Source organism: Salmo salar, unplaced genomic scaffold (assembly GCF_905237065.1).
Source record: "Salmo salar unplaced genomic scaffold, Ssal_v3.1, whole genome shotgun sequence".
In the NCBI taxonomy this organism is placed as follows: domain Eukaryota; kingdom Metazoa; phylum Chordata; class Actinopteri; order Salmoniformes; family Salmonidae; genus Salmo; species Salmo salar.
The window spans coordinates 91,745-100,000 of NW_025548626.1; the positions used below are offsets into that span (position 1 = coordinate 91,745).

At 44.7% G+C, this 8,256-nt stretch overlaps 1 pseudogene; it reads left to right on the top strand.

Moving 5' to 3' along the window:
* The window catches only part of LOC123733180 (TBC1 domain family member 1-like), a 74,346-nt pseudogene that overhangs the window by 38,795 nt on the left and 27,295 nt on the right, over positions 1-8,256 (top strand).

Here is an 8,256-nt window from a genome sequence, read left to right on the forward strand (position 1 = left end):
CTTGGGCCAGGCTTGGTTGCGGCCAGGCTGGTTTGCGGCCAGGCTAGGGTTTGGGGCCAGGCTTGTGGTTTGCGGGGGGGGCCAGGCTTAGGAACGAGGTTAGGTTTAGGAACGAGGTCAGGTTAGGAACGAGGGTTAGGTTTAGGAAACGAGGTTTGGTTTAGGAAACAGGGTTAGGTTTAGGAGCGAGGGTTAGGTTTGGGAGCCGAGGGTTGGGTTTAGGGAGCGAGGGTTGGGTTTAGGGAGCGAGGGTCGGGTTTAGGAGCGAGGGTCGGGTTTAGGAGCGAGGGGTCGGGGTTTAGGATCCAGGGTCAGGTTTAGGAGCGAGGGTCAGGTTTAGGAGCATTTTCTGATTTAGTTAAATATACACTTCCTGACATTGTAAACTCTCTGCTACTGACTGCGTTTGAAACCAAGGACCTTCTGTACCCTACGAGACTGTGTTAGTGCACTGAGCTAAAGTCCTTCAGGGGGAGGCTTATCATTATGTGGATGTTGTTTACTGAATCCTCTCTTGTACGTACTGTACACACACACACACACACACACACACACACACACACACACACACACACACACACACACACACACACACACACACACACACACACACACACCAACTAGAACACAGAGTAGCATGGAAGAACCTGATACTCAATGAGTGAATCTAAACTATGTGTGTGTGTGTGTGTGTGTGTGTGTGTAATAGGTGTGTGTGTGTGTGTAATGTGTGTGTGTGTGTGTAATGGGTGTGTGTAATGGGTGTGTGTAATGGGTGTGTGGTTGTGTTGAAAGGCGTGTTGAAACAAGCACAGTCACCAAAACAAACACGCCAAACTTCTTAAGAAACACATTGCTGACGCACTCGGCCACTATGGCACCAAACACCCCTCTCCACCAGAGCCAACGCCCTACACACACACCCATTACACACACACACACACACACACACACACACACACACACTGAAAGCCTGACAATAACAGTAAATGACCTTTTCATTAGAAGTAAATACATAACGAGCCACTAAACAATGAGGTGTCTGGTCTCAGTGGATGTTACCTGTATGTAGATGTTGTCCCTGGACTCAGGGGCCAGAGAATGGGGTCTATAATAGCATAGATGGACACTAATGAATTAACTGATCTCTCTCTCTCTCATTTCTCCCCCCTCTCTCTCTCTCTCTTCCTCTGTCTCTCTCCCTCCCATTTCTCCCCCTCTCTCTCTCTCTTCCTCTGTCTCGCTCCCTCCCATTTCTCCCCCCCTGTCTCTCTTCCTCTGTCTCTCTCTCGCTTCCATTTCTCCCCCTCTCTCTCTCTCTTCCTCTGTCTCGCTCCCTCCCATTTCTCCCCCTCTCCCTCTCTTCCTCTGTCTCTCTCTCGCTCCCATTTCTCCCCCCTCTCTCCACCTCTCATCTCTCTTCACTTTCGCCTCCCATCCCCCCCCTCTCCATCTCAGACAGGGGTGCCTGTCCCATAGACGGTAGGGGCGTGTCTGCGTGCAGCGTTGCAGACGTAGACGGACCGCTGGGCGTCGTTCCGGAGGAGAGGAAGAAGCGCGGCCGAGCAGAACTGAGAGAACTGTGGAGGAAGGCCGTCCTGCAGCAGATACTACTACTGAGGATGGAGAGAGAAAACAACAATATACAGGGTAATACACAGATACTACTACTGAGGATGGAGAGAGAACAGCAATATACAGGGTAATACACAGATACTACTACTGAGGATGGAGAGAGAGAACAACAATATACAGGGTAATACACAGATACTACTACTGAGGATGGAGAGAGAACACAACAATATACAGGGTAATACACAGATACTACTACTGAGGATGGAGAGAGAGAGAACAACAATATACAGGGTAATACACAGATACTACTACTGAGGATGGAGAGAGAACACAACAATATACAGGGTAATACACAGATACTACTACTGAGGATGGAGAGAGAGAGAACAACAATATACAGGGTAATACACAGATACTACTACTGAGGATGGAGAGAGAGAGCAGCAATATACAGGGTAATACACAGATACTACTACTGAGGATGGAGAGAGAGAACAACAATATACAGGGTAATACACAGATACTACTACTGAGGATGGAGAGAGAGAACAACAATATACAGGGTAATACACAGATACTACTACTGAGGATGGAGAGAGAACACAACAATATACAGGGTAATACACAGATACTACTACTGAGGATGGAGAGAGAGAACACAACAATATACAGGGTAATACACAGATACTACTACTGAGGATGGAGAGAGAAAACAACAATATACAGGGTAATACACAGATACTACTACTGCGCAACAGCTGGTTGAGGTTATTTGAGGATATAGACGGAGAATCATGAACCCAATCACCCCTGCTCATCACACACACACACACACGCCCCGGTGAAATTGGCATGTCTAGGGCAACTACAAAGTGATCGTTAATTGTTCTCTATGAATTCAACAGTACATTTGCATAATGAAATGCCTAGAAGGCAGGTGTTGTCATCAGGTGTGTGTGTGTGTGTGTGTGTGTGTGTGTGTGTGTGTGTGTGTGTGTGGTCTTACCTGCTGAAGGTAAAGTTCCTCTGAGGTTGTGCTGTTTGTTCCCAGGGGTTACACCCCAACGGCCTTGGGCCGAAACTACGCTATGTTGAATCTCTGAGCCGACGAGGTGAAAAACACATCTGTCGATGTTCCCAAGACGCTGAACCCATAACGGATTCAGGGTCACGGTTAATACTGGCCGACCCCCCTCCTCTCTCAGACCCTGGCCGTGACCCCCCCCTCCTCTCTCAGACCCTGGCCGTGACCCCCCCCCTCCTCTCTCCGACCCTGGCCGTGACCACCCCCCTCTCTCAGACGGTTTCTCAGGAGGAGTTGAGATGTACAGAAAAACAAGTCCCATGTTAACACACACTGGTCCATGTGTGAATTAGAGCAGGAATGAGGAGTATTGTAATGGAAATCATTCTAACCCCTTTAGCCTAAAATAGCCTTACAAATCATTCAAATACAGACGGAAAATATTTACACAACAAGCAACCTAATATCACACAGTCAAACTCTCATTTCATTCAGTAAGTTCACCATTCTGCCATTAAGTCAGTGGGGACCTGGGAAATGTGGAGACATTTTCCTTGTTTTACTGTCCTTGTGGGGACTTTTGAGGAGTTCCAGTAGGAGGGAGGGAGGGAGGGAGGGAGGGAGGGAGGGAGGGAGGAAAGGAGAGAGATGGAGGGAGGGAGAGAGAGAGAGAGATGGGGGAGGGAGAGAGAGATGGGGGAGGGAGAGAGAGATGGGGAGGGAGAGAGAGATGGGGGGAGGGAGAGAGAGAGATGGGGGAGGGAGAGAGAGATGGGGGGAGGGAGAGAGAGATGGGGGAGGGAGAGAGATGGGGAGAGAGAGAGAGATGGGGGAGGGAGAGAGAGATGGGGGAGGGAGAGAGAGATGGGGGAGGGAGAGAGATGTCTATTTTGGAACTTGTGTAATGTTTACTGTTCATTTTTTTAATAGTTTATTTCACTTCTGTTTATTATCTACTTGACTTGCTTTGGCAATGTTAATGTGGAGGGATGGAGAGAGAGAGGGAGGGTGAGAGGGAGGGTGAAATGGATGGAGAGAGGGAGGGAGAGATGGAGGGAGAGATGGAGGGAGAGATGGAGGGAGAGATGGAGGGAGAGAGATGGAGGGGGAGAGAGAGATGGAGGGGGAGAGAGAGATGGAGGGAGAGAGAGAGATGGAGAGAGAGAGATGGGGAGAGATGGGGGAGAGAGAGAGATGGGGAGAGAGATGGAGGGGGAGAGAGATGGAGGGGGAGAGAGATGGAGAGATGGAGGGAGAGAGAGATGGAGATGGAGAGATGGAGGGGGAGAGAGAGATGGAGGGAGAGAGAGATGGAGAGATGGAGGGGGAGAGAGAGATGGAGGGAGAGAGAGATGGAGAGATGGAGAGAGAGATGGAGGGAGAGAGAGATGGAGGGAGAGAGAGATGGAGAGATGGAGGGAGAGAGAGATGGAGAGATGGAGGGGGAGAGAGAGATGGAGAGATGGAGGGGGAGAGAGAGATGGAGGGGGGAGAGAGAGATGGAGGGGGAGAGAGAGATGGAGGGAGAGAGAGATGGAGAGATGGAGGGGAGAGAGATGGAGGGGGAGAGAGATGGAGGGAGAGAGATGGAGGGAGAGAGAGATGGAGGGGGAGAGAGATGGAGGGGGAGAGAGATGGAGGGGGAGAGAGATGGAGGGAGAGAGAGATGGAGAGATGGAGGGAGAGAGAGATGGAGGGAGAGAGAGATGGAGGGGGAGAGAGAGATGGAGAGATGGAGGGGGAGAGAGAGATGGAGGGAGAGAGAGATGGAGAGATGGAGGGGGAGAGAGAGATGGAGGGAGAGAGAGAGATGGAGGGGGAGAGAGACAGACAGACAGAAGCCGTGTCCTCCTCCTCACTGTTGATCTGTCTGCAGCGTCGGAGAGTAAGCGCTTACGTCTGGACTATGAAGAGATAACTCCATGTCTGAAGGAGGTCACGCTGGTCTGGGAGAGCATGCTGGGAACACAGGCCAGGTCGAAGGTCAAGGTCAACACCGACACCGTCCACGCTGCTGTCGGACAGGGTGATCACACACACGCACGCACACACACACACACACACACACACTGTTACTGTAGTCTCTCTATAACACACCTCTAATGTTACTGTAGTCTCTATATAACACACCTCTGTTACTGTAGTCTCTCTATATAACACACCTCTAATGTTACTGTAGTCTCTATATAACACACCTCTAATGTTACTGTAGTCTCTATATAACACACCTCTAATGTTACTGTAGTCTCTATATAACACACCTCTAATGTTACTGTAGTCTCTATATAACACACCTCTAATGTTACTGTAGTCTCTATAACACACCTCTAATGTTACTGTAGTCTCTATATAACACACCTCTAATGTTACTGTAGTCTCTATATAACACACCTCTAATGTTACTGTAGTCTCTATAACACACCTCTAATGTTACTGTAGTCTATAACACACCTCTAATGTTACTGTAGTCTCTATATAACACACCTCTAATGTTACTGTAGTCTCTATATAACACACCTCTAATGTTACTGTAGTCTATAACACACCTCTAATGTTACTGTAGTCTCTATAACACACCTCTAATGTTACTGTAGTCTATAACACACCTCTGTTACTGTAGTCTCTCTATATAACACACCTCTAATGTTACTGTAGTCTCTATATAACACACCTCTAATGTTACTGTAGTCTCTATACAACACACCTCTAATGTTACTGTAGTCTCTATATAACACACCTCTAATGTTACTGTAGTCTCTATATAACACAACTCTAATGTTACTGTAGTCTCTATAACACACCTCTAATGTTACTGTAGTCTATAACACACCTCTAATGTTACTGTAGTCTCTCTATAACACACCTCTAATGTTACTGTAGTCTCTCTATAACACACCTCTAATGTTACTGTAGTCTCTCTATAACACACCTCTAATGTTACTGTAGTCTCTATATAACACACCTCTAATGTTACTGTAGTCTCTCTATATAACACACCTCTAATGTTACTGTAGTCTCTAACACACCTCTAATGTTACTGTAGTCTATAACACACCTCTAATGTTACTGTAGTCTCTATAACACACCTATAATGTTACTGTAGTCTCTCTATAACACACCTCTAATGTTACTGTAGTCTCTATATAACACACCTCTAATGTTACTGTAGTCTCTCTATAACACACCTCTAATGTTACTGTAGTCTCTCTATAACACAACTCTAATGTTACTGTAGTCTCTACAACACATCTCTAATGTTACTGTAGTCTCTATATAACACACCTCTAATGTTACTGTAGTCTCTATATAACACACCTCTGTTACTGTAGTCTCTATAACACACCTCTAATGTTACTGTAGTCTCTATATAACACACCTCTAATGTTACTGTAGTCTCTCTATAACACACCTCTAATGTTACTGTAGTCTCTATAACACACCTCTAATGTTACTGTAGTCTCTCTATAACACACCTCTAATGTTACTGTAGTCTATAACACACCTCTGTTACTGTAGTCTCTATATAACACAACTCTAATGTTACCGTAGTCTCTATAACACACCTCTAATGTTACTGTAGTCTCTCTATAACACACCTCTAATGTTACTGTAGTCTATAACACTCCTCTGTTACTGTAGTCTCTCTCTATAACACACCTCTAATGTTACTGTAGTCTATAACACACCTCTGTTACTGTAGTCTCTATATAACACAACTCTAATGTTACCGTAGTCTCTATAACACACCTCTAATGTTACTGTAGTCTCTCTATAACACACCTCTGTTACTGTAGTCTCTATATAACACACCTCTAATGTTACTGTAGTCTCTATACAACACACCTCTAATGTTACCGTAGTCTCTATAACACACCTCTAATGTTACTGTAGTCTCTCTATAACACACCTCTAATGTTACTGTAGTCTCTATATAACACACCTCTAATGTTACTGTAGTCTCTCTATATAACACACCTCTAATGTTACTGTAGTCTACAACACACCTCTAATGTTAGTGTAGTCTCTCTATAACACACCTCTAATGTTACTGTAGTCTCTATATAACACACCTCTAATGTTACTGTAGTCTCTATATAACACACCTCTAATGTTACTGTAGTCTCTATATAACACACCTCTAATGTTACTGTAGTCTCTATAACACACCTCTAATGTTACTGTAGTCTCTATATAACACACCTCTAATGTTACTGTAGTCTCTATATAACACACCTCTAATGTTACTGTAGTCTCTATATAACACACCTCTGTTACTGTAGTCTCTATATAACACACCTCTAATGTTACTGTAGTCTATAACACACCTCTAATGTTACTGTAGTCTCTATATAACACACCTCTAATGTTACTGTAGTCTCTATATAACACACCTCTAATGTTACTGTATTCTCTATATAACACACCTCTAATGTTACTGTAGTCTATAACACAACTCTAATGTTACTGTAGTCTCTCTATAACACACCTCTAATGTTACTGTAGTCTCTATATAACACACCTCTAATGTTACTGTATTCTCTATATAACACACCTCTAATGTTACTGTAGTCTATAACACAACTCTAATGTTACTGTAGTCTCTCTATAACACAACTCTAATGTTACTGTAGTCTCTATATAACACACCTCTAATGTTACTGTAGTCTCTCTATAACACACCTCTAATGTTACTGTAGTCTCTATATAACACACCTCTAATGTTACTGTAGTCTCTATATAACAAACCTCTAATGTTACTGTAGTCTCTATAACACACCTCTAATGTTACTGTAGTCTATAACACACCTCTAATGTTACTGTAGTCTCTCTATAACACACCTCTAATGTTACTGTAGTCTATAACACACCTCTAATGTTACTGTAGTCTCTATAACACACCTCTAATTTTACTGTAGTCTCTCTATAACACACCTCTAATGTTACTGTAGTCTCTATAACAAACCTCTAATGTTACTGTAGTCTCTATAACACACCTCTAATGTTACTGTAGTCTCTATATAACACACCTCTAATGTTACTGTAGTCTCTATATAACACACCTCTAATGTTACTGTAGTCTCTCTATAACACACCTCTAATGTTACTGTAGTCTCTATATAACACAACTCTAATGTTACTGTAGTCTCTATATAACACACCTCTAATGTTACTGTAGTCTATAACACACCTCTAATGTTACTGTAGTCTCTATATAACACACCTCTAATGTTACTGTAGTCTCTATATAACACACCTCTAATGTTACCGTAGTCTCTATAACACACCTCTAATGTTACTGTAGTCTCTATATAACATAACTGATATATTGTCTCCCCCCTCCTCTCTCCCTCCCCCTCCCCCCTCCTCTCTCTCTCCCATTCCTCTCCCTCCCTCCCTCCCTCTCCCTCTCCTCCTCTCTCCCCCCCTCCCCGCTCCCTCCCTCCCTCTCTCCTCTCCCTCTCCCCTCCTCCCTCTCCCTCCCCTCCTCTCCTCCCTCTCCCTCCTCCCCCCTCCCTCCCTAGGAGTTCCCAGGCAGTACAGAGGAGAGGTGTGGAAGTTCCTATCAGAGCAGTTTCTGTTGAGCCAATCGGTTCCTGTCAGACCTCCAGCCAATAACAGGCCTTATAAAGAACTGCTGAAACAGCTGACCTCGCAAC